At 42.8% G+C, this 24,816-nt stretch overlaps 1 protein-coding gene across 4 annotated transcripts in view; it reads left to right on the top strand.

Moving 5' to 3' along the window:
* Positions 1–24,816, top strand: part of LOC308080091 (plexin-B2-like) — a 259,483-nt gene that overhangs the window by 105,851 nt on the left and 128,816 nt on the right. For 2 of the 4 annotated variants that reach the window (XM_080421826.1, XM_080421827.1), the window contains one exon: positions 16,650–16,708. The exons of the other annotated variants lie outside the window; for them this stretch is intronic. The gene's annotated coding sequence lies outside the window, so the exon portion shown is untranslated. The remainder of the gene's footprint in view (positions 1–16,649; positions 16,709–24,816) is intronic. 4 annotated transcript variants of the gene reach the window in all.

The raw sequence follows: 24,816 nt of genomic DNA on the forward strand, positions 1-24,816 counted from the left end.
ATCATGTGGGGATCCCCCTGGGGGTCCCGCCCCTCAAGTTGAGAAACACTGATATAGGCAAAAGTTGTGGTTAATAAAAGGTTTGTTCTTTATTGAGCAAGTGAAGAGGTTTTTCAGCTGTGATTTAACCCATTAAAACCGGGAACGCATCTGTGTAACCACGTTAAACCATTATTTTATACTTTGGCTATTCAAAAATAGCAGATATACAAGCTCGTAGCGCGGCACAGAGTATTCCTTGACATGATATAGTCTGAGTGAGAACCACTGATATAGCAACATACGTTTTTTGCAGAAAACTGTTAGGATTTAGAATCAGCTCCAGGTATTAATGGGTTAAAAGAAGTGAGAGTTGAGTGCAGAGAGTTAGTTCCAGATATGTGGTGCATATGAACAGAGAGTTAGTTCCAGATATGTGGTGCATATGAACAGAGAGTTAGTTCCAGATATGTGGTGCATATGAACAGAGAGTTAGTTCCAGATATGTGGTGCATATGAACAGAGAGTTAGTTCCAGATATGTGGTGCATATGAACAGAGAGTTAGTTCCAGATATGTGGTGCATATGAACAGAGAGTTAGTTCCAGATATGTGGTGCATATGAACAGAGAGTTAGTTCCAGATATGTGGTGCATATGAACAGAGAGTTAGTTCCAGATATGTGGTGCCTATGAACTGAGAGTTAGTTCCAGATATGTGGTGCCTATGAACTGAGAGTTAGTTCCAGATATGTGGTGCATATGAACTGAGAGTTAGTTCCAGATATGTGGTGCATATGAACTGAGAGTTAGTTCCAGATATGTGGTGCCTATGAACTGAGAGTTAGTTCCAGATATGTGGTGCCTATGAACTGAGAGTTAGTTCCAGATATGTGGTGCATATGAACTGAACGCTGGCTCTCCACCATAGTTCTGACTGAAGGAGGTCTGGATGCTGCATGATGTAGCGCAAGATCACCAATGGATTCTGGCCCTAAACCATTCAAAGCTTTTATGAATTAAATTCTTTGACTGGAAGCCAGAGTGAAAGTTCATGAGAACTGGAATAATACCCGGTGCGATCGGCCGGAAACCTTGTATGTCCAAAGCTGTTGCTTTTCAGGAAATGGGGGATAAAAGGAACCTTGTGTTCTATGGATCCAATGTAGTTATTATTTAGTCACAAGCTCTGGTTAATACTTTTCATTGTTCAACTATTTGTAAAACCCATAGACACACTTTCACTTTTAGATTCTTCCAAAAGTGCAAGACTATCAGATCTACAAGCTCACAACGCACGTTGATGTGCTTTTTTTGTGCAAACTCTCACTCCTGTACAAACGAAGTAGTAGGGCATTCATTTACAGAAAAGAAGTTGAAATATTGAGATACAAGGTTTCTGCCCGACAGTAACGATAAGGATAAGAGGGGACCCTGTTCTCACTGAGTTGTGTAAGGGCAGCCGGCGACCGTTGACCGGTAGTTGAGTTTACAGAAGGATTTACACGGCATGTCGTTGGCCCGACGGCCCGCTAACTAAACCCATTAAGTGTGTGTGTGTGTGTGTGTGTGTGTGTGTGTGTCTCCTTGTTCTGGTGACACAGAGCAGAAGTCGTCTGTTCTGCTACAAGACATGGGGAGAGAGGGATGTGATGGAGAAAAATGGAGTGAGCGGAACAGAGGGAGAAAACGGGAAATGGAACAAGGAGGAGAGAGACAGACAGACAGAGAGAGTGTCAGTGTGGGGAGAGAGAGACAGAGACATAGAGAGACATGGGGAAATCTTGTCGGTTAACCCCTATAACCGCTTTATAGTTCGTTTGGAGCGGACTCCCTATACTCTATACTACTCAGCCACCTCCTTCTTCCCCCTCTACACCCAATCTCTTCACTGAAGGGTTAGCCGATCTGCAAGCCTCACAATTTGGCCCAATGTTCGCCTATTTTCGCCTAATGTTCGCCTATTATGACATGCACACAATTGGGACGCTAGAGTTCATTCATGTGGTTGAGGATTCGTCCAGAAAGCGGTGACGATAACAGAGAGAGGGAGAGAGTGAGAGAGCAGTTTTGAAAGATGTGAAAAGTGAGACATGCAGATAAGAAAAAGGAATTTCAGAGACATTGATATAGAACAGAACTAGACTGCTGTGTTTACACAGGGAACTGGGTTAAGAGGAAGTTGGGGGTTGTATGTGTGTGTGTGTGACGGTGCATAACTTAATTCCGCAGGGATGTCAAATCAACAGCTCCTCTGTTTCCTGTCCTAATTGCCAAAAAATCCCACGCTGGCCAGCTTACACACACACACACACACACACACACACACACACACACACACACACACACACACACACACACACACACACACACACACACACACGCCAGTAGCCGGTACTGTTTGTTCTGCTGCACAATTGTTTTCAAATGACTGTACATAATATTGTACTGTACATTGTGTATAGTACTGCATTGTTTTAGGTGAACAGATGATACATTTTCACCGTCTGTCCGTTTGTCCGTCTATTTTGTTTCAGTTTCTTAGAGTAGAGAAGGAAACTTGTATTAGAGTACTATCAAATTCAGTAGACTATACCAGATCCATTGAAAGAGAGAGTTTTGACACTCTTTGATCTCGCAGCGATGCGTTCACGTGGCGAGTGTGCTTCAAGAACACGCATTATGAGGATGTGTTGTAAAGTATAATGTTTGGAACTATGCAGTAGGATTTGGAACAAGTGTTTGGAACTATACAGTAATGTTTAGAACTACACAGTAATGTTTAGAACTATACAGTAGTGTTTGGAACTATACAGTAATGTTTAGAACTATACAGTAATGTTTGGAACTATACAGTCATGTTTAGAACTATACAGTAGTGTTTGGAACTATACAGTCATGTTTACAACTATACAGTAGTGTTTGGAACTATACAGTCATGTTTAGAACTATACAGTAGTGTTTGGAACTATACAGTAATGTTTAGAACTATACAGTAATGTTTGGAACTATACAGTCATGTTTAGAACTATACAGTAGTGTTTGGAACTATACAGTAATGTTTAGAACTATACAGTAATGTTTGGAACTATACAGTCATGTTTAGAACTATACAGTAGTGTTTGGAACTATACAGTCATGTTTAGAACTATACAGTAGTGTTTGGAACTATACAGTCATGTTTAGAACTATACAGTAATGTTTGGAACTATACAGTCATGTTTAGAACTATACAGTAGTGTTAGGAACTAGTGTTTGGAACTATACAGTAATGTTTGGAGCTATACAGTAATGTTTGGAACTATACAGTAATGTTTGGAACTATACAGTAGTGTTTGGAACTATTACTCGCCTGATGGCAAGCGTTACTTCCGCATTCTTCTTGTTCTCGTCATCTCTGAGCACACCTAAATAAATTAATACATTTATTAAATTGTTGTTTTTGTCAATAAATGATTGAACATTGAATATTATATGAATAATCTTAGTTTACAAGTCTGTGGGAGTGTTGTAACTCTCTCATTGGATTAATCTAGAATACAGTCAAATCCTCAGTGTTTATCTACAGTATTTGTAACTTTGAGAGTATACCAAATAAATGTACTTACATACATTTGTATACAAGTTATCACGCAGGGTTTTACTGTGTGGGTTGAGATACAGTGAGGACATTATGAGACGAAAGTCTTCTTTTAATACAGGCGACGGTTTGTCATTAAACAGAAGTGCGTATAAATTAAAATGTTATCGCAGTCTGCAGGAATTCAATAAAGTTAGCTCCTCTGTGGGGGAAGAAATGGCACACTCGTTAAGAAATCAAATAAAAGAGGGGCGCTCGGGAGGCACAGTGGTAAAGTAACCGCCGGAGTCTGGGGGTTTGGATCTTTAACCCATTAATACCTGGAACGCATCTGTGTCACTTTTAGATTTCTTTAGGCTATTCAAAAATAGCAGATATACAAGCTCATAGCGCGGCACCGAGTGCCGCGCTATGAGCTTGTAGATCTGCTATTTTTGAAAAATCGTGAAAAAATATTTTTTACATTATTTTTGAAAAACTGTTAGGATTTCGATTTTTTTAAAGAATCGCCTCAGGTCTTAACACTTTACCTGCCAATCACGAGTATAACCGTTGATGAAAAATATACCCGTTTACTGCCAAAAAAATCCATCCACGAGTATAACTATAAGTATATAATTTTTTTTTGGTCTTTTTTTTTTTCAATTTATCCACACAGAACCAGAGATATCACGATCCAAAGATTTCTAGCTCCATTCACTCCTTGGTTAACTTATTACTTTAAAATCCTGTATCTCGGCTCCTGTGTAAAAACAATTTAAACACTGGCACTGGGGGAAGTAAAATAAAAAAAACCCTCTGGCAGGGAATGTGTTAAAGGGTTAAGCGTCTATACCAACACAATTGGCCCGTGTTTGGTGGAGGGAAGCCGGGCGGGGATATTTGTCACTGCATGTACTCCTGTGGGCTGGGACGGCACCCGTCAGCGGGGAGTGTTGGGCGGGAGGAGAAGGACAGAGGCTCTACGTTCTCCCGGTGGGGGCTCCTCACTGGTAGGTGAGTCAGCAGGGTACGACAGCAGTGACAACACACCAGTGGTGGAAAAAGTACTCAAATTCTTTACTTAAGTAAAAGTACCAATACTGCAATATAGAAATACTCCATTACAAGTAAAAGTCCAGAATTAAAAATTTACTTGAGTAAAAGTACAAAAGTATTGGCATCAAAATGTACTTAAAGTACCAAAAGTAAAAGTACTAAAATGTTTGAAAATAGCCGATCTACAAGCTCACAACGCGTCGCTTCGCGACGCGTTGTGAGCTTGTAGATCGGCTATTTTCAAATACCCTAAGTATAAAATAGGGCTGAAGTGGTTAATGTATTTTTCATTAAATCATAATTTATATCTGAAAAGTAACTAGTAACTAAAGTTTTCAAATAATTGTAGTGGAGTAAAAGTACAATATTTGCCTCTGAGATGTAGTGGAGTAGAAGTAAAAGTATTGGAAATTGGAAATACTCAAGTAAAGTACAAATACCTAAAAATGTTACTTAAGTACAGTACTTAAGTAAATGTACTTAGTTACTTCCACCACTGCAACACACACACATATGTGTGTGGGGAGGAATCAATTGACATTATGACTTGGGGAGAAAGAGGGGTAAAAAGCCCCAAAAAACTGCTCTTCGGGTGTGTGTGTGTGTGTGTGTGTCTCTGCAGAAAGGTCTCATAAGTTTCGTGAGGTGAGGTTGTACAGTCAGAATTTGAGCAGGTGTAACATTATGAACATTAACTGTTCTCAACAAGGTGAGCAAACTGACAACCCTCCTATCTGTCCCTGCTGTGAGTGCGTGTCACTAGATGTCAAGCATCTCTGCTATTTCACTCTCTTCATCTCTATCTCTATCCCTCTCTCTTTGTGCCCCTCCCCCCGTTCTCTTTCTCTCTGTGTTCCTCCTCTGTGTCTCTCTCTCTCTCTCTATCTCTTAACTATCTGATCTCCCTCCATTTATCTCCCTTATCCCTCTTTCTCTTCCCATCTAGTTTTCTGTCTCTCTTTCACCCTCTCTATACTTCTCTCTCTCTCTCTCTCCCTCTCTCCCTCTCTCAATCAATTTTCTTCTCTTGCTCTCTTGTTTTCTATTACCTGTTTTTCCATCTGCCTGTTTTCCTCTGAATCTCTTCATCTTTGTTTCACATATCTCTCTCTTTCCTTTGCTTGTCTGTTATTTTCTCCCTCCATCCATTTCTGTTTTTATGTTTGTTCTTTCCTTTCGTTCCACCCATTTGTGTCCTCTCCCTCCCTCCCTCCCTCTCTCCATCCATCCTTCCCTGGTTCCCTCAGACAGACGTGTGCAGGCTGTAGAGGTCATCTTTACAGCTGTCCACAATTCATCCTCTTATTTTCATTCATTCATCAATCCATCCATCCCTCCATCCCTCCATCCCTCCCTCCCTCCCTCCCTCCGTCCGTCCGTCTGTCATGTTCCAGGCATCCCTTCACCAATCTATACCTACTCTCACTTATGTTACTGTATGTCCCTCCTTTTCTCCCTCTACACCAAATCTCTTTGCTGAAAATACACACACACACACACACACACTCACTCACTCACTCACTCACTCACTCACTCACTCACTCACTCACTCACTCACTCACACACGAAACAAACAGCCTTCAGAATGTTGGTCACATACTCATAAATATTGAAGAGGAAATAAGGAATCATCCAGGATGTATGTGTGTGTGTGTGTGTGTGTGTGTGTGTGTGTGTGTGTGTGTGTGTGTGTGTGTGTGTGTGTGTGTGTGTGTGTGTGTGTGTGTGTGTGTGTGTGTGTGTGTGTGTGTGTGTGTGTGTGTGTGTGTGTGTGTGTGTGTGTGTGTGTGTGACTGTGAGAGTCTACGGTTTCCTGTGGTTTTGTGGCATGGAGGTCAGACAGAGAGCAGAGGGCATCCTTGCCTGCAATCTGGACCTGCTGTGTGTGTGCGCACTCGCCAGGTCTTTCTTTGTTTGCATGTAGGCTCACTTTAATGGCCGTTATGAGACAATGTTAAAATAGAGTTTTGTTCAGACATGGAGAGAGTACAGGGCAGTGACATGCAGCACATGGTCCAACGGGCCTGGAATCGAACCGGACTGGTTGTCCACATGCAGAGAATGAGAAACTATAAACCTCCCAAAGATAATTAATATCCAGGAAGTGGTTGAGATATTTGAGGTCCATGGATTTCCTGTCTAGATCTGTTTCTCTCTCTCTCTCTGACTCTGTTTCTGTGTCTCTCTCTCTCTCTCTCTCTCTCTCTCTCTCTCTCTCTCTCTCTATCATATCAACAGATCTTCATTTCATTCAGAGGTAGAAAACCCACTGGTTTCAGTCCATGGTTTTCCTGTCAGCTCAGCCGTTATGTAAAATCCCGAAACGCACCACAAGCATAAATGTTTTTTTTTCCCCCTTTTGTCACATTCAGATGCTTTTTTATTTATTCTATTTTATTTTCTTCAGAACGGGCTCACACCGGGATGCGTGGTTTGATTCATTGATTTCATTCTTTACCGACTTCAGCAGAAAACAAACAAACACAGAATCGCTCCATGTGCTCTGTAAACTCTAGCTGGGCCGTGCTCCTGCGTGGTTGCCGGTTTGAATACCCGCTGCGTGAGGAATGGAACTAACATTGGTTCATTGCCCCGCAACTACCAGCTACTATATGCCCAGGGGTGTTTTTTCTGGGGGGTGGGATCCATGCCTCTGCTTTTGATATACCCCCCTCTGGTCATTTTTTGGGTGGTGTAGCCGCCCCTATAAGTGGGGTTGGGACACCTCATTAGTATTCGTTTCCTGCACTGTGATTGGCCCATTAGTAGACCCCTAGCTGTACTGTGATTGGCTGACTCTATTGGCTGACTCTATTCAGCACTGTGATTGGCTAGCGAGACACATGATGACATTAATAACCTATAAATAGGATTATGCACTTCCAAAAATCCTTTTTTTTTTGGAAGTGAGCTTCCATCACTGTGATGACCACTGTGATGACCACACCACCCACTTCACACTGGGTGTGATTTTTGGGCGGTGAAACCGCCCCTATAAGTGAGATTTGGAAAAATGTACATTTTCCTGCGCTGTGATCTGGGCCCAGGAAATTTGTACAATTATCCTGCGCTGTGATTGGCCAATCACAGTCTATTCAGGACTGTGATTGGCCAGTGTCACATGACACATGTGCATAGCCCTATATAAGAAAACATAACTTGAAAAAAACCAAATTTTGTTTTTTTCAAGTTATGGTTTCGTCCATCATAAAGAGTGTTTCAATAAATGTATTTATCTTTTGTACATGATTGGTTGACTCCATTCAGTATTGTGATTAGCTAGCAAGACACCGCCCACTTCACACAGGGTGTGATTTTTTTATGTCCGGTGGGAATATGTTTTATCCATGCTTCTGGTCTGACTGAATGAAATGCATGCATTTCTACTTGTAGACTACAATGTAGAGACTGTCCGATATTATTTTTGATAATATCACAATTTAGCAATTTAACTAAAAAAATTTGTTGACCACATTAACCCTGGCATCCTTATTTTGGACAGGTTTTATAAACTAGGCTGCTACACGGCCTAATCTAGTCCTATATTGCGCTGATCAGAGAAATGGCCACCGAGCTATGGCCATTTGAAGTGTTAGACACTGCTGTAACACTGCTGTTGTGTCCCATATGTGTGCAGTTTTGTTTTTTGTGGTGTTACTGTTCTCATACCAAACCCCTGAACAGTGTTTGTGCCAAGTTTGGTACAGATTGGAGATATGGAGCGCCTGTGGCCCCTCGGGGGTCCCTGACTGGGCAACTGGGGGGCACCTGGTGTGATTATTCTCATGCCAGACCCCTGGGTGTGTGCCAAGTTTAGTGTGGATTGGAGTATCGGTGTCGCCTGTGGCCCCTTGGGGTCACACGTGGCCCCCTGGTGTGACTGTTCTCACGCCAGACCCCTGGGTTTGTGCCAAGTTTGGTGCGGATCGGAGCAGCGGTGCGCGTCGCAAGTCTGGATGTCACGTTTGTGACGTCCACCGTCGACCCACCCTCTAGGTCATTGGTTCTCAAAGTGGGGTACGGGGACCCGCAGGGGTCCTTGGTGGGGTACCAGGGGGGTCCCCAGCTAAATGAGTTAATATAGCGTCACAATCCTTTTAACCACTTTAATCATTATTTTATACTTTGGCTATTCAAAAATAGCAGATATACAAGCTCATATAGTGTGGAACTCAATGAGCTTGTAGATAAGCTTTTTTTTCCTGCAAATATACATAATTAATATAAATAATTTTGGGGGGTCCTTGACATGAAAAAGTTTGAGAACCACTGCTATAGCACACAGGGCTTAACGTGGTTGCAAAATAATCCCCCCCCCTGCTGTTTGTTTTACAAATAAAACCATGAATATGCCCTTGACAAACTTCCTGTTGGTCCACACACACACACACACACACACACACACACACACACACACACACACACACACACACACACACACACACACACACACACACACACACACACACACACACACGCACACACACAGTAGAAGAAGCCATTATTAATGATAAGAGGTTTAATTAATTATAAGATAAGTGAACCATGCGTTTCCCAGTTATACATTTAATTTAATCTGTTCTGTTCATGTGTGACATTTGAATGGATGCTCGTTCGGCCAAACAGGATTTTTTTTCTTCCTCCAACTTAATAATGTTCTTCTGCTGTGCTGAATCTGATAGTTATGTTAACTTTGTTGCTGTAGGGAAACCTTCCAAAAGCGTTCCTTTTGTATTATTATTTTATAAACTTTTTAAAATAGTATGGCGACGCGTTGAGCTTGTAGATTTGCTATTTTCACAATTTTGTTGCGACACTCTTGTATGACAAAGTAGGGCGTTAATTTATAGAAGAAAAAAAAATAGTTAATTTAGTTAATAGTTAATAATTTTAGACAGGAGGTTTCTGCCTGACAGCGACGATATTTAACTTCCTAATTTGCCGCTGCGCTGCGGCGTTAAATCTCACATTTAACCAACCAAGAGTTAAATAATGGCCCCAGGTTTCGGAACGTTGTGCTTCAACCCCTTGCAACTAAAGTGCTTCGCTTTTCAGGAAATGGTCCAAATAACATAAATAACCTGTGTTCTAGTCACGCCCTCAGAGCCACGGTAGAGACAGTGAAGCGGCCGCCGCCTGGTGGTCAAATCTGAGAATGCTGTATACCTCCGAATTTAGAACGCCACTGCGCATGCCTCTACCGCAGGGGTCTTCAACAGGGGGTCCGGTACCCCTAGGGGGTCCTCAGAGTTACTACAGGGGGTCCGCCAAATCTTTGTGATATGATTTTTTTTTTTACATTAACCACTTGAACCCTAGCATCCCTTCTCTGAGGAGAACTTTTTTGGCTATTTTTGGCATAGAGTTATAGGTGTAGAGGGAAAAAAGAGCAGCAAACGTTTATCTGACACACAATTTTATACAATATAGAGGGGGTCCCTGCTTCATCTCTCTCTCAGCTAGGGGGTCCTTGGCCTGAAAACGTTGAAGACCCCTGCTCTACCGCTTGAAACCGAGTGCGCGTGCTCGGTGCTCAATACTTCCGCATTTGCGCACCCGAATTTGGTGCCCAAATGCGGAAGTAGAGTGTTCTTCTGGGTGCTTCAGAACGCCAGTGAGCTACTTTCATTGAAATGATCAGCTGGGGGCGGGACAGTTTGCCCTCTAGATATATTATAACTACATGGTTCTAATGGATCCAATGTAATTATTTAGTCACAAGCTCTTGTTAAAGGTAGGGTAAGTGATTTGCTTTGGTTAAAATAAGTGTTAAATAGCTCTATATTCTGATAGTACTCATTGCTATAGAGTGTTTGTTCAGTATTAGGAGTCTCCTTGTCTCTCCACCTCTTAATTAAACAGAAAATGCATTTTCGTTTCAGTTTCAGTTTCATTTCCTATTTTATCCAACCAGGACAGAGAATTAAATCAGGAAATAGATTAAACAAGTGAAATTGGAAGTGATGACACTAAGAAATGAGCATGCAAAATTGGAACTGGAACACTATACAAATTAAGCTTAAAAATGGGTACTTTCTCCTGATTGGCTGAGATTTTGACACCTACCGAAAAATGTATTTTCTGTTTATTAAAGAGCTGGAGAGACGGGGAGACATCTGTTACTGAAAAAAACACTCTATAGCAATGATTACTATCAGAATATAGTATTTTAACCTTTTAACAAAATACTTTTTGTTTTAACCAAAAAATATCACTTACCCTACCTTTAATGCTTTTCATTGGATCAATATTCATAAAACCCCACAGACACACTTTCACTTTCAAATCTCTTCTCTATTGTCCATCGAAGCAGGGCATTAATTTACGGGAAAAATACATAAAAAGTTGGAATAATGGATATTATTATTATTGTTTCCTCCTGACGGCAAGCATTTCCAGTTGAACATAATACATGGCCCATATGTGCTGTATAATTGTCCTACTGTGTATCAAATAGGAGCAGATGGTGAATATTTATAGTTTTTTTGCATGTTTCTACCGGACTGAGGAGTTTATTGTTACTAAGTTATGGAAATAATGTACAGAACGATGGCCGGCCATCTGGATGCTGGGGAAGATGTTAGATGCTAGAGCATATGGGGACACGTGCACGCAACAAGTACATGCACACACACACACACACACACACACACACCCCTACACACACACACACACACACACACACACACACACACACACACACACACACACACACACACTTATCTGAAATTCAGATTCTAACTTCTATCTAAACAGTTTAGAAAGATATTAGATGGAGCATACGGACACACACACACACACACACACACACACACACACACACACACACACACACACACACACACACACACACACACACACACACACACACACACACACACACACACACACACACACACACACACACACACACACAGTCGCATATCTAACCATATGGTGCTTTGTGATAGAATGTGTGGACAGTGTGTGGGCAGAGCGGGTGCTGGCCAGCCAGCGCTGAGGAGGGCTTTAACACTGTTAGATGTACTGCCAGACCCACAGTAACACACACACACACACACACACACACACACACACACACACACACACACACACACACACACACTCATCTCCTCACTGCTCCCCTAGAAGCTTTCCTAGCGTCTCTCCTCTCTGAAACTTTTCAATTTCAAGGACCGCCAGTATGGTACGCATTAGGGTCACGGACCCCCATAACTCTTGAGAGTGTACAAATGGAACGGGTCCATTTTGGTTCCATTTGCACACTCACAGAGTTACATGCCTGTAAGGGTCCATTTGGTTCCTTTTGTACACTCTCAGTTACACACCTGTAAGAGTCCATTTGGTTCCTTTTGTACACTCTCAGTTACACACCTGTAAGAGTCCATTCAGTTCTCTCAGAGTTACAGTACAGACCCTGTAAGGGTCCATTTCTTTCTTACAGTAACTATCATTTTGCTGGGGACCCCCTGGAACCCCCTCAAGGACTCATGTGGGTCCCCGGACCCTGCTTTGAGAACCCCTGCAGGAGCTGAACTCCCAGCTCTATTTTATACAGTTTAGAATTGAGAATTGCACATTTCCTGGCTTTACTGACGTAGGATATATACTGTACATATCTATATTTTGCAGCCAAAAAAAGAAATCTGCACAACATACAATAATTATGCAGAATATACAGTATGTGGCATTTCTGCAAGTGGATGAATAAATTTGCAACCGAAGACATACAGAATCTACTGTACACGCAAGCAGCAGAAGGATGAATAAGCATTTAGCATCCAATGTATTTACACTAGAGCAGTTCTCAGTTATCAATATTATGTGGTGAACCATAAACTAAAAGCTAAATACGATTATTATTAATGATAATAATAATAATACATGCGATTCATGTACCTCTTTTCTATATACTCAAAGTCGCTTTACAAAACAAAACAAGCAAAAACAAGAACTAGTTAAACTAGGTAAAAAATAAATAAAAAAGTGTTTCCATTGTGGTCCATTGTACTCAATTAATCAACAAGACATACAATACAATACATTACATTAAGTAACAATTGCAGCGAAAGATTATATTTACAGAAAAAAAGAGGGGTGGGGTAGGGGGTATATCCTAGCTCCTCTCCTATATGCTCTCCTAGCTCCTCTCCTAGCTCATTTCCTAGTTCCTCTCTTAATTCCTCTCCTAGCTCCTCTCCTGGCTGCTCTCCTGGTTCCTCTCCTAGCTCATTTCCTAGTTCCTCTCTTAATTCCTCTCTTAGCTCCTCTCCTAGCTCCTCTCCTAGTTCCTCTCCTTGCTCATTTCCTAGTTCCTCTCTTAGCTCCTCTCCTAGCTCCTCTCCTGGCTGCTCTCCTGGTTCCTCTCCTACCTCCTTTCCTAGTTCCTCTCCTAGCTCCTCTCCTAGCTCCTCTCCTAGCTGAGTGTGTCAGTGTGCTTCTGAAGGGAACTGGGGAAAAGGTTCATTACTTTTCAGGAGTAGCAAAACCCAGAGACTGTGTTTGTACGGGTGTCTACTTTCTACTGTTTTATCTTTGTACTGATTACGTGTTCAATGATTCTGAATGTACGCACACGTGCGCGTGCACACACACGCACACACAGACACAGACACACACACAGACAGACACACCCTACACAAGTTTAAAAGTTGAGTCTAGAAATAACCAAAAAAAGGATGTGGATTTAGATCTTTCGTGTGCAGATAAATCCTTAATTCGATTAATAAATCTCTTACTTCACAACGGAAATCACTTGAAGCTCGTGGCCCAGTTTCCCGTTATCAGAATGAAAGAGTCGCATGGAGCCCCTAGCCCTCCTTTCTGCCGTTATTGAACATTCTAACGTCTTTGTTGTATTTCACGCTCTGATGGAAGCCAGTCCGTTGTCACTCTGGCACCGTTCCAGCGCTCATGTCACTCTGTACCCAGCAGTAATGCTATCTCTGTTCACACTGAGAGAAGCCACTAGATTTCTGCCACTTCTCCCCTCAATTAATTGAGTTCAGCCGGTGGTGGAAAAGTAATAAGTACATGTACTAAAGTACTGTACTATGTTACTATAATATTTATATTGTACTTTTTACTCCACTACAACCGCTGATAGACAGCAGTACATTTCTGGCTCTTCTCTCCTGAATTAATTAAGTTGAGCAGCATCAGCACCGAGCCAGCCAGTTTATAATAAAATAATTAGTGTGTCCTCATTTTGTTGTTGTTGTTGTTTTTTGGGGTATTGGCCATGTTCGCAAATAACCTGTCCTCTGCATTACCACTTAAGCCCTGCTTTATACACTGGCTGTTCGAAAATAGCCGATTTACAAGTGTAGAACTTTGAAATCTGCTGTTTTCGAAAAAGATTTGGAAGATTTTGGACTTTTTCATCTATAATTTCATGCCAGGGTTTACCCAACCTAATCATTAGGAGCAGTGGGCTGCCACTGAACAGCGCTCGGGGAGCAGTTGGGGTTCAGTGTCTGGCTCAAGGACAATCAAACTGGAATCAAACTGGGAACGTTTTTTTTGTCTTCGTTGCCCAAACAGCCGCTCTACCTCTTGTGTCCTGCTGGAGTAATCAGTGAGCGCCAAATGTTCTAGTTTCACATAAAATTATGTTTTATTTATTCTTTTTTGAAATAGCTTTAGTTCTTGTTTTGTTTAGGTCTAGACCTGAGTATTAATCCATTAAGACCGGGAACACATCTGTGTCATTTTAGATTTCTTTGGCTATTCAAAAATAGCAGATATACAAGCTCATAGAGCTTGTATATCTTGTACATCTTGTATATCTTGTATTATATATCTGCTATATGTTTCGAGCTTGTAGATCTGCTGCTTTTGATGCTTTTGTGTGCCGCTTTAGTATGATCAAGAAGGGCATTAATTTAGAATGTGGAGATAAGAGGTTTCTGCCTGACAGCAACCAAGTCCTAGACAGTGTGCGGGACCATTTTCATTGTTAACCTTATGAAGACAGCCATGAACTCAGTGCAGTGTGTTTTGCAGTGTGTTTTGCAGTGTGTTTTGCAGTGTGTCGGTGGGCTACTGCTGCTGAATAAACATGGTGGAGGGGTGTTTGGGGGAGAACAGTCCAGGGCAGTGGTTCTACAACTTGTCAAGGACCCCCACATTGATATGCATGTGGCCGCGGACCCCGTCCTGAAAATATGTTGTGCCAGGGACCCCCAGAAGCAAAGATTTGTGTTAAAAATGTTCACCTTTTTTTTGTTGAAAAATTGAAAAGATTTGCACACAATTTCAAGATAAAAAAAAATAGCAGATCTACAAGCTCATATCAAGGCACTTGGTGCCGCGCTATGAGCTTGTAGATCTGCTATTTTTGAATAGCGAAAGTATAAAATATGGATAAAGGGGTTAAAATGATTGTGACTCTTTATTAACACATTTTGCTGGGGACCCCCTGGTATCCCCCCAAGGACCCCTGGGGCTCCCAGGACCCCACTTTAAGAACCAATGGTCGAGGGGAAACGTCAGTGTGTGCATGTATGGGGGTCCACAGGGTCGTGTGGACTTCATTAGTGTCTGAGACTATAACGCAAACCTCGCTGTTTTCATAGCTTAACTCCATGGAATGTTAGAATGTCCCAGACAACGCCCTGACACACACACGCACACACACACAGACAGACACACACGCACGCACGCACACACACACACACACACACACACACACAGACACACAGACACACACACACACACACACACACACACACGCCCTCTGGACCCTGTCACAGCCGCACAAAAGAACGTCTCGTCGCCAGGACAACGACCGCAGCAGGTCGAGGGTCATGTGAGGTCACGGGCCGTCCTGCCACTTCCCTGCTGACCGGAGCAGACGACACAAACCTTGTTTTTTTTTGCACGGACCCCCGTGCAAGATTTGTGTATTCCACATTTTTCAAGATTTCTTGGACTGCGACGACGCGTTGTAAACTTGTAGATTCTCAAATAGCCGATGTATCCAGGGGACCCTCTGGAATCCCCTCAAAGGACCCCTGGGAGTCTCCGGACCCCATATTGAGAACCACTGCATCAAGGGACTGTGTCCACAGAAAGCGTTCTGTGAGCGGAGTAGCGCTCTGGATGTCATGTCCAGTCCGCTACGCACCGAGACGCTCTGGATGTCATGTCCAGACCGCTACTCACCGAGACACACGCCGTGGCTCAATGGTTGTGGGCGTGGCTGTCCAACCTCTGCATAGCGTTGCTGTCGGGGCATAAAGCTCTAATCTCCAAGTGTGTTTTTTCGTAAATTAACGCCCTACTTCAGGGGTCTTCAACGTTTTCAGGCCAAGGACCCCCTAGCTGAGAGAGAGATGAAGCAGGAACCCCCTTTATATCGTAGAAAAATGTGTTTCAGATAAAACTTTTTTTGTTTACTTGGTCTGCTCTTTTTTCCCTCTACACCAAACACCTCTTTGCCAAAAATAGCCGATCTACAAGCTCACAACGCCTCGCAGCGCGAGGCGTTGTGAGCTTGTAGATCTGCTATTTTTGGCTAAAGTTCTCCTCCGAAAAAGGGATGGTATAGGGTTCAAGTGGTTAAGCCTTACTTGATCATACTACAGCGTCACACAAAAGTATCAAACGTAGCAGATCCACAAGCTCAGTTCGAGCTTGTGGATCTGCTACTTTCGCTACTTTTGAATTTAAATCCTGAAAACTATTAGTTTAGGACATACAGTATGAGGTTTCTATACCTGACAGAGACGATAGGAAAGTGACATTGATGAGCGGCGCTACTCTCCAAAAAATACTTTTTACTTGAAGCACCCAGACCTCTCCCCCAAAACATGCTGGACGTGGAGAGCGCTGAAACACTATGCTTGGTGGCAACTTAAAACATGTGTTCTGTGGTCACGGCCCATAGCACTGTGTTTATGGGTTTATCCTGCATGCCATCGCTTCTGTCTCTGTTTATATCGTTACTAATGCTCCATCACCTCTTTTCTGTTCTTAGAATAAACGGAAGGAAAAAAACATATTTAAACATAAAAAACATAGTAAATAATCTGTGTTTCTCTGTTTGTTCAGGTGAGGACAGACCAGTGAGGCAGTGAATGTCATCAGAACCCAGACCTAAACACTGAGCAGTAAGATAACGTTTTATTTCTCTTCTCTCTTCTCTCTCTCCTGTGAAAATGTAGTTTTGATCTCATTCTCTTTTCAGCTCTCTACCTCTTCTCCCTTGTGAATAAAGGTTATTTGGTGTGTATGTGCGCGCTCGCTCGCGCATGTGTGTGTGTGTGTGTGTGTGTGTGTGTGTGTGTGTGTGTGGGGGGGGGGGGGGGGTTAAGGGGTTAATTGAAGGCTCCAGGCCTCATTGAGGTTGCATTCTCACTGGGATGTGATTGGCCCACACACACAACCTCCTCACATGTCATAACTGTCACTCTCTCTCTCTCTCTCTCGCTCTCTCTCATATATTGGTTTCAGATATCAGTCCTTCTCAATCACTCCTTCCTCAGTAGATATCTGTCCGTATCCTCTCTCTCTCTCTCTCTCTCTCTCTCTCTCTCTCTCTCTGTCTCTCTCTCTCTCTCTCTCTCTCTCTCTCTCTCTCTCTGTGTGTGTTGTGTTCAGTGTAAATTAGAATGGGCTTCATTCATCCGCTTAGCAGCACTTTGGATTTGTACAGACACACACACACACAGCTCCCAGCAATACACACTCCCACACACTGTCATTCAGCGTGCCAGAGCTAAAGAGCTGTGAAACGCACATGCATGCACTGCATCTGTATGTATGTACAGTGTCATGCATGCATGCATTTTGCACAGAGTTTGTGCATGCATACATACATGCTGTGCAATTGCATTGCATACATACACAAGGACAAACAGACGGAGGCTTGGCACATGGAGGATAGACTTCAACCTTGTCAGGGCAAATGGATTTCAATGAGGTAGATGCACGTGCATCAATGAACACTCACACACAAACACACTGCAACGTTAAGTCCATGCCAACCTTTTCAGAGCGAGTTGACAGGGGATTCAAATAGGACCCTTTTTACACAAATGCACACACACACACACACACACACACACACCCAGGTGACACACAGCTCTAATCCCTGTGAACTTGTTACCACCTCCATATTAACCCATTAAGACCTGAGGCGATTCTTTAAAAAAAATCTAAATCCTAACAGTTTTTGGGAAAAAAATCTAAACTTTTTTTTTTCACGATTTTTCAAAAATAGCAGATCTACAAGTTCATAGCGCGGCACTCGGTGCCGCGCTATGAGCTTGTATATCTGGTATTTTTGAATAGCCAAAGACATCTAAAGTGACACAGATGCGTTCCAGGTATTAATGGGTTAAAGCAGATCTAGCCTTATTTGGGCCTTCAGATACCCAGTAGAATCCTTCTCAGTGTTGACCCTTAATTTAGCTGCATACTACATCAGAACAACCTAAGTCAGTTCACTTCGGGAGGACTCCCCGAACCGGGGAAACGTCTGACAGACAAATTGCTCAAGCCAAGTAGTACACTACAGCCAGCACCATGTAACCTTGAGGTGTGCAGAGCCGAATGGCAATTCGGACCTACCAACGGCTTCCGAGAACCCGGAAAATCGCGAATATCTGAATCTGTCGGTCTGCCGGTCTGAGAAAGAAAGTCTCTGTGCGTTCTGGAGATTGTATGCAGCGACATCTCTGACCCAATCAGAGAGGGAGGGGGAGAGAATGAGAGAGAGAGAGACAGACGGGGAGAGAGACCTGTGACCTTGGTTTCAATGACCAAGTGACTGGTTTTCTGACGTGTGTGTGTGTGTGAGGGAGCTGCTATGTTTTGCTGTGTTCTCAAATAGCTCTTGTTCCCATAACAGCGCTGTTTTCCCAAGCAGCCATGGGAGCTTGTAGCCTGTCAGTCTCTCATAAACTGTGTGTAACGTTTGAAAAGCTCCTGTATGTGTATACGTGGGCGTGGCATGCGTGTGTGTGTGTGCGTGCGTGTGCTTTTACAGCAGTGGTTCTCAAGCATTCTCACGTCAAAGACCCCCAAATTGATGTGCATTTGGCCGCAGACTGGATTTGAAATCATGTACAAGAGCATAATGCTTGTAGATCTGTCCTTAAGGACCCCCCTCTTTGAGGTGTGTGTGTGTGTGTGTGTGTGTGTGTGTGTGTGTGTGTGTGTGTGTGTGTGTGTGTGTGTGTGTGTGTGTGTGTGTGTGTGTGTGTGTGTGTGTGTGTGTGTGTGTGTGTGTGTGTGTGTGTGTGTGTGTGTGTGTGTGTGTGTGTGTGTGTGTGTGTGCGCGTGCGCGCGTGCACTAACACTGCCAGCCCTCCTTGCACAGGTCAAACACATGCACGCACAGCCTGCACACGAGCACACACACGTTTGTATTACTATACTTGTGAGGATATTTAAGGACAATTCTATGAATGCCATCTTTAAATGTTTTTGCCATTTAAGCCCGATCTACAGTACAAGCTCACGTGGCACACAACTAAGTATAAACCAGGCATAACTCTAAAACCCTAACCCAAATGCAACCTAACCTCCAAATGCCTAATCCTAATCCCATTTTAAAGACGTCCTCTAAATCCTAACCTGAGTTTTCAGAAAATCTTCTATTTATTTTATTTTTTAATTAAAAAGAAATCCTGTTGCTATATACATAGCAACATCTAAAATGACACGGATGCTTTCCCGGTTTTAAAGGTAACGACGTATAGTCTTAATGGGTTAAACTCCAGGAAAAATGTCCTCACCATGCCTAATTCTCAAATGTCACTATACTTGTGGGGACATTTGTACACAAACACACAGGTGTGTAGGAACCGTTTTTGAGTGTGTGTGAGCACATTTGCCCATCTGTGAGACACACACACACACACACACACACACTCTAGACTAGAGAGTACATTCATCATGCTATGTTCTCCAGTAAGCCCCCTGCTGTGCTGGTCTCTGTAGCATCCGTCTGTCGGGGTCCACAGGAAGGAAAACACCTCAGCAGATGGTTCAGACACGGCGGGGAGGGGAGCTGGGCGAGGCCCAGGCTTCAGACCGGGCCTCCAGGGACGGGTGCAGTGCACGCCCCGAGGTGTCCTCCTTATCAAGACTTAAAGACTTCTACACCAGACGGACAGATGGGCGGACAGACAGACAGACAGGGGTTGACAGACAAAACAACAGTTATTATGACATTCAGTTTTACCACACATTAAAAGTCTTTGTCATGGTCCTTCAAACGTGTATAGAAAGTTTTAACAAAAAATTCCACTCCATTGATCCATGGCAGGTGTTTTTCTCTCACATTTCTAAAGCCTTTTCAACTGCAATGAGAAAAGAAATCTTTGCCTGCGGGTGTCGCTGGTGAGGGATTTTGCCTGTCAATCATCGCCTCTGCTCCGCCCACCCCCAAAGGAAAGGATAGGGGAGGGGCGAGGAGGAGAGTGGGCGGGATTAATGGCCTGTGACTTCACTGCCGAAGGGCCAAGCTCGGATTACTTTTCAGCCTAATTATTCAGAAAACCCCAGACCACAGAAAATCCACTGAATGTTCAAAGTTTAGATTTTTTGGGTGTAATTGAGGTCATAAAACCCCCCAAAAAACATAAAAAATAAAAAAAGCGAAAATGAATGTCATAGAACCTTTAACCACATGAACCTATAGCATCCCTTTTCTGGGGTGAACATCCAGCGATCTGCCTTGTGAGCTTGTAGATCAGGCCTGTCACAATTATTACATAATCGTATAATCGCAATTATTTCAGATAATCGAAAATCTTCGCATAATCGTTTCCATGTTGAAAACTTTGCACAAAAATTTCAAATATAAAAAAAGCAGAAATAGCTGATCTACAAGCTTACAACGCGTCACTTTGTGACGCGTTGTAAGCTTGTAGATCAGCTATTTCTGCTGTATTTTTCAGTTATTTGTCATATCTGCCCTGTGTAATTTTTGATTACGAAGCCTAAAAGGCTTCATAATGTTCCAATGTTCAATGCCAAACACACAATGAAATCATTAATCACAATTATTTGAGTGATTGTAGATTGGGTATTTTTGGCGAAGGGATTTGAAATGGAGGGGCCTTTGTATAGAGCCCTGGGGGACCCCGGTAAATGAAGCATGTAGGGTTTAAGTGGTCAACCCTTGAAGAGTGTACAAATGTAACCAAATAGACCCGGTTGGGTACATTTTCAGAGTTAAAATGGATAAATCAACACTGAGGATTTGACAGTGTGGTCAATGTTGTTGTGTCAGCAAACAGACAGAGAGAGACAGAGTGAGACGTGTGATGTCAGCATCTTGACAGCACAGACAGTGATGTTGACCTTTTACAGGACAGACAACGTGGTCTTTGCATAATGTCAAGAATAATTGTCTGTCTTCAGCAGAAAGCTGTGCCCACGGTCCCTGGTCACTCACTGTCCCCGGTCGGGACCGCACAATATACATAATTAAGATGAATAGGACGTAGCTGTAGCTGTATGGACCTTATTTATACGATACAGGATTACGTGTGTCGGAGTTACCTAATTACAAATATAGTGTAACTGCAATCAGTTACAATTACAAAGATAAATGTGATTAAATTGCAGCTAATTGCTGTATAAGAATGTTGACAATTGCAAGGAGGATAATCTTTTAACGATGCAATCTGGAACGGTTTTGTGCGAACTGTGAATACAATTATATTTAAACCAATCTATAAGTGGTCTCTCTACTCTCTCACTGAGACATTTCGACCCTGTGTGAATTCGGGCAGGACACCTACTGGACACCTACTGGTTGAAGTGTTATTGCTGATCTACAAGCCGATCCACAAGCTTGCATGCGTTGTGGATCGTGCTTGTAGATCAGCGATTTTAGTAAAGAAAAAAGAAAAATTATAGCAAAAATAGCCGATCTACAAGCTCACAGCACGCCACATTGCGCCCTTGTGAGCTTCCATGTATGCTATTTTCGCACACTAAGAAATATATTAGAATCAGGGATGAGCTGCAGGGGGCGCTCACAGGGGCGGCGCCCCGGTGGCTCTGGAGCTGCACGCACGCAAGTTATCCCTGTCCGTTGTTGGAAGTTCTTAATACTGTTCATATGATTGTTTTAAAACCACTGTTTTGAAAGCAATGTAAGTCTTAAAAAAAAAAGTTGTCTGATTATTTTAAGTACTTATGTGTGGGTGAGTCTATGTAAAGGGCTTTTATATAAAACTAAAAGGAAAATCAAATAATTAATTAATTGAAACAAAAATAAAAACAGCAAATTAACAACTAAATAATAAGAAATATAATTACATTAAAAACCAATCTATGTTGAATACAGTATTTTAACTAGCACTGAGCTGATCGGCTATGTGCATATGCGTGCACGTGCACGTGACGTCATTAAATAGAGCCCCCCTAGCTCAAAAATCCACAGCTCATCACTGATTAGAATGGTTTTGTGTCGATTCATTTATATAAAATTATATTTTTTAACAAATTAGCAAAGAAAATACCCTTCTTGATGATTTGATTAATGAAAGAAAACAATTGATAGAATAATCCTCTATGTGAATAATGGATAGTTGCAGCTTTAAAAGCCAGACAGACGCTGTACGCTTCTCAAATGGTTCCTACGTTACTGTCAGTGAGTAAGACACCGAGTCTGGAGAGAGGAAGTCATTCTTTCATCCTCTTCTCTTTCTGTCAGTCGCTGTCACCCCTTTATCTGTTACCTCTCTATGACTGCACCTACGTGTGTGTGTGTGTGTGTGTGTGTGTGTGTTACTATGCTTGTGGGGGCCCCCAAGTATAGCAGAATTTGGAAGAGAAATGGGTGTTTTATGGTTTAATTTTTTTTGTTGATGTAGGCTTACTATTGGTAAAAGAGGTTCAGTTTGGGATTAGGATTATGCATTTAGAGGTTAGGTTTAGTTGTTAGGGTTGGAGTTATGCTTGATTTTAATTTACTTGCGTGCTGCTGTCTCACACCACAGATAAGAGATCTACAAGCGCACAACAATATTTGCAGCTTTACGGTAAAAGAATGGTACGTGCGTGCGTGCGTGCGTGCGTGCGTGTGTTTTGACTGTTGTGTCTGGGCAGTGTCCCAAATGTGTGTGTGAAGTTTGTGATGTGCATGTTGGTTTGACTGGCTTCCATTCAATTCCCTACACACACACACACACACACACACACACACACACACACACACACACACACACACACACACACACACACACAGAGTGAAGTTCTCTCATGGTGTGCCAACTCTCTGTGTGTGTCCGTCTGTGTCATTATATTCCCTTCATCAGCTTAACAATACACACTGCTATGATATGGAAGAGATGTAGAGAGAGATGGGCAAACGAATGAATGGAGAGAATAAAGAGAAAGAAAGGAGAAAGCTATAGGGAGAAAGCAGAACACTAATTAGACTGAACTGAGGAAGGAGGAAAGGAAAGCAGGACCGACTTGGAAAAAGAAAAAGTGCAGACAGAAAGAAGGAGAGGGAGAGAAAGACGGAGAGAGAGAGAGAGACTTAGAGCTGAGTTGATGTATGTCTTTGATCTGTCTTTAATCCTTCGCCAAGTGGCATTGTGGTCGTGGTTTGTGTGTGCGTGTGTGTGTGTGTGTGTGTGTGTGTGTGAGAGAGAGATATATAGTTAGAGCAGTTCTAACGGTAGTGCCAGTGCTTGCTTATGTGTGTGTTTGTGTATGTATATATATATATATACAGTGTGTATGTTTGTGTGTACTGTATACGTACAGTATGTTTGTGTATTTAATGTATGTAAATGATATTTGTTAAAGCAATATTGGCCCCAAGAGGTCTTGGCTTACACTGACTGTACAAAGAGCTAAGAGGCCTTGTTGCCTAACAACGCCTCTTAGCTCACTGTGTGTGTGTGTGTGTGTGTGTGTGTGTGTGTGTGTGTGTGTGTGTGTGTGTGTGTGTGTGTGTGTGTGTGTGTGTGTGTGTGTGTGTGTGTGTGTGTGTGTGTGTGTGTGTGTGTGTGTGTGTGCGCTATTGGTGTGACGGAGCAGGTTACAGATGAGTGCATGTTCATGTGTGGTTTAGTACTTTTTCTTTTCCTGTGTGCCAGTAGACTGTGGCTGGACTGTGTGTGCGTGCGTGCGTGCCAGTAGACTGTGGTGTTCTCTTTGCAGTGTGGAATGCATTGTAGCGCTCCAACTCACTGCTGCCTGGCTCACAATGCTAACAGCCTGGACCCACATGTAGCCTAGCGTCTCTGTGCTGGAACTAACTTCAGTACACTGCTAACTAGAGCTGGACCTAAACAGTACACTGCTAACCAGAGCTGGACCTAAACAGTACACTGCTAACCAGAGCTGGACCTAAACAGTACACTGCTAACTAGAGCTGGACCTAAACAGTACACCGCTAACTAGAGCTGGACCTAAACAGTACACTGCTAACTAGAGCTGGACCTAAACAGTACACTGCTAACTAGAGCTGGACCTAAACAGTACACTGCTAACTAGAGCTGGACCTAAACAGTACACTGCTAACTAGAGCTGGACCTAAACAGTACACTGCTAACTAGAGCTGGACCTAAACAGTACACTGCTAACTAGAGCTGGAACTAACTACAGTACACATGCTAACTAGAGCTGGACCTAAACAGTACACTGCTAACTAGAGCTGGACCTAAACAGTACACTGCTAACTAGAGCTGGAACTAACTACAGTACACATGCTAACTAGAGCTGGAACTAACTACAGTACACTGCTAACTAGAGGTGCAACGCTACATGTGCGTGACACTGTTGTACAACAAAGTATAAAATAGCGTTTAAGTGGTCAATCAGATAAATTGATTTATCTGATTGCTTGATGTATAGAAAATGAGGATTTTGCAGTGCAAGGTGGCCTTCAGAAGTTCATAGATGAAAGATGTAAGCACAACTTCACACCTGCAGTGTTGGAGCACAAAGCCACTTTGTTGACACTTGTGTGCAACTCTACGGGGGGTTGAGGGTTAAAGTGCTTCTGTCAACGCCACTCCAAAGGCTGACGACCACTCTGCTCCCTGCCCAGTGCCCAGCCATTCTGGGGTTTGATCCAGTCAGTGTTGGTTTTGTTTCAAGCAGACCTTCTTTTAACCATTATCCCTCTCCTCTTCTCTCTCCCTACGGGTGTTTTTCATTTGAGAGAAAGACACTTGACTAGCTAGCAACAGAACAGAACTGGGAACACCCTCAAGGACCCCGGACCACACTTTGCTCT

Source organism: Gymnoscopelus braueri (genome assembly GCF_963280865.1).
Source record: "Gymnoscopelus braueri genome assembly, chromosome: 23".
NCBI classification, from domain to species: domain Eukaryota; kingdom Metazoa; phylum Chordata; class Actinopteri; order Myctophiformes; family Myctophidae; genus Gymnoscopelus; species Gymnoscopelus braueri.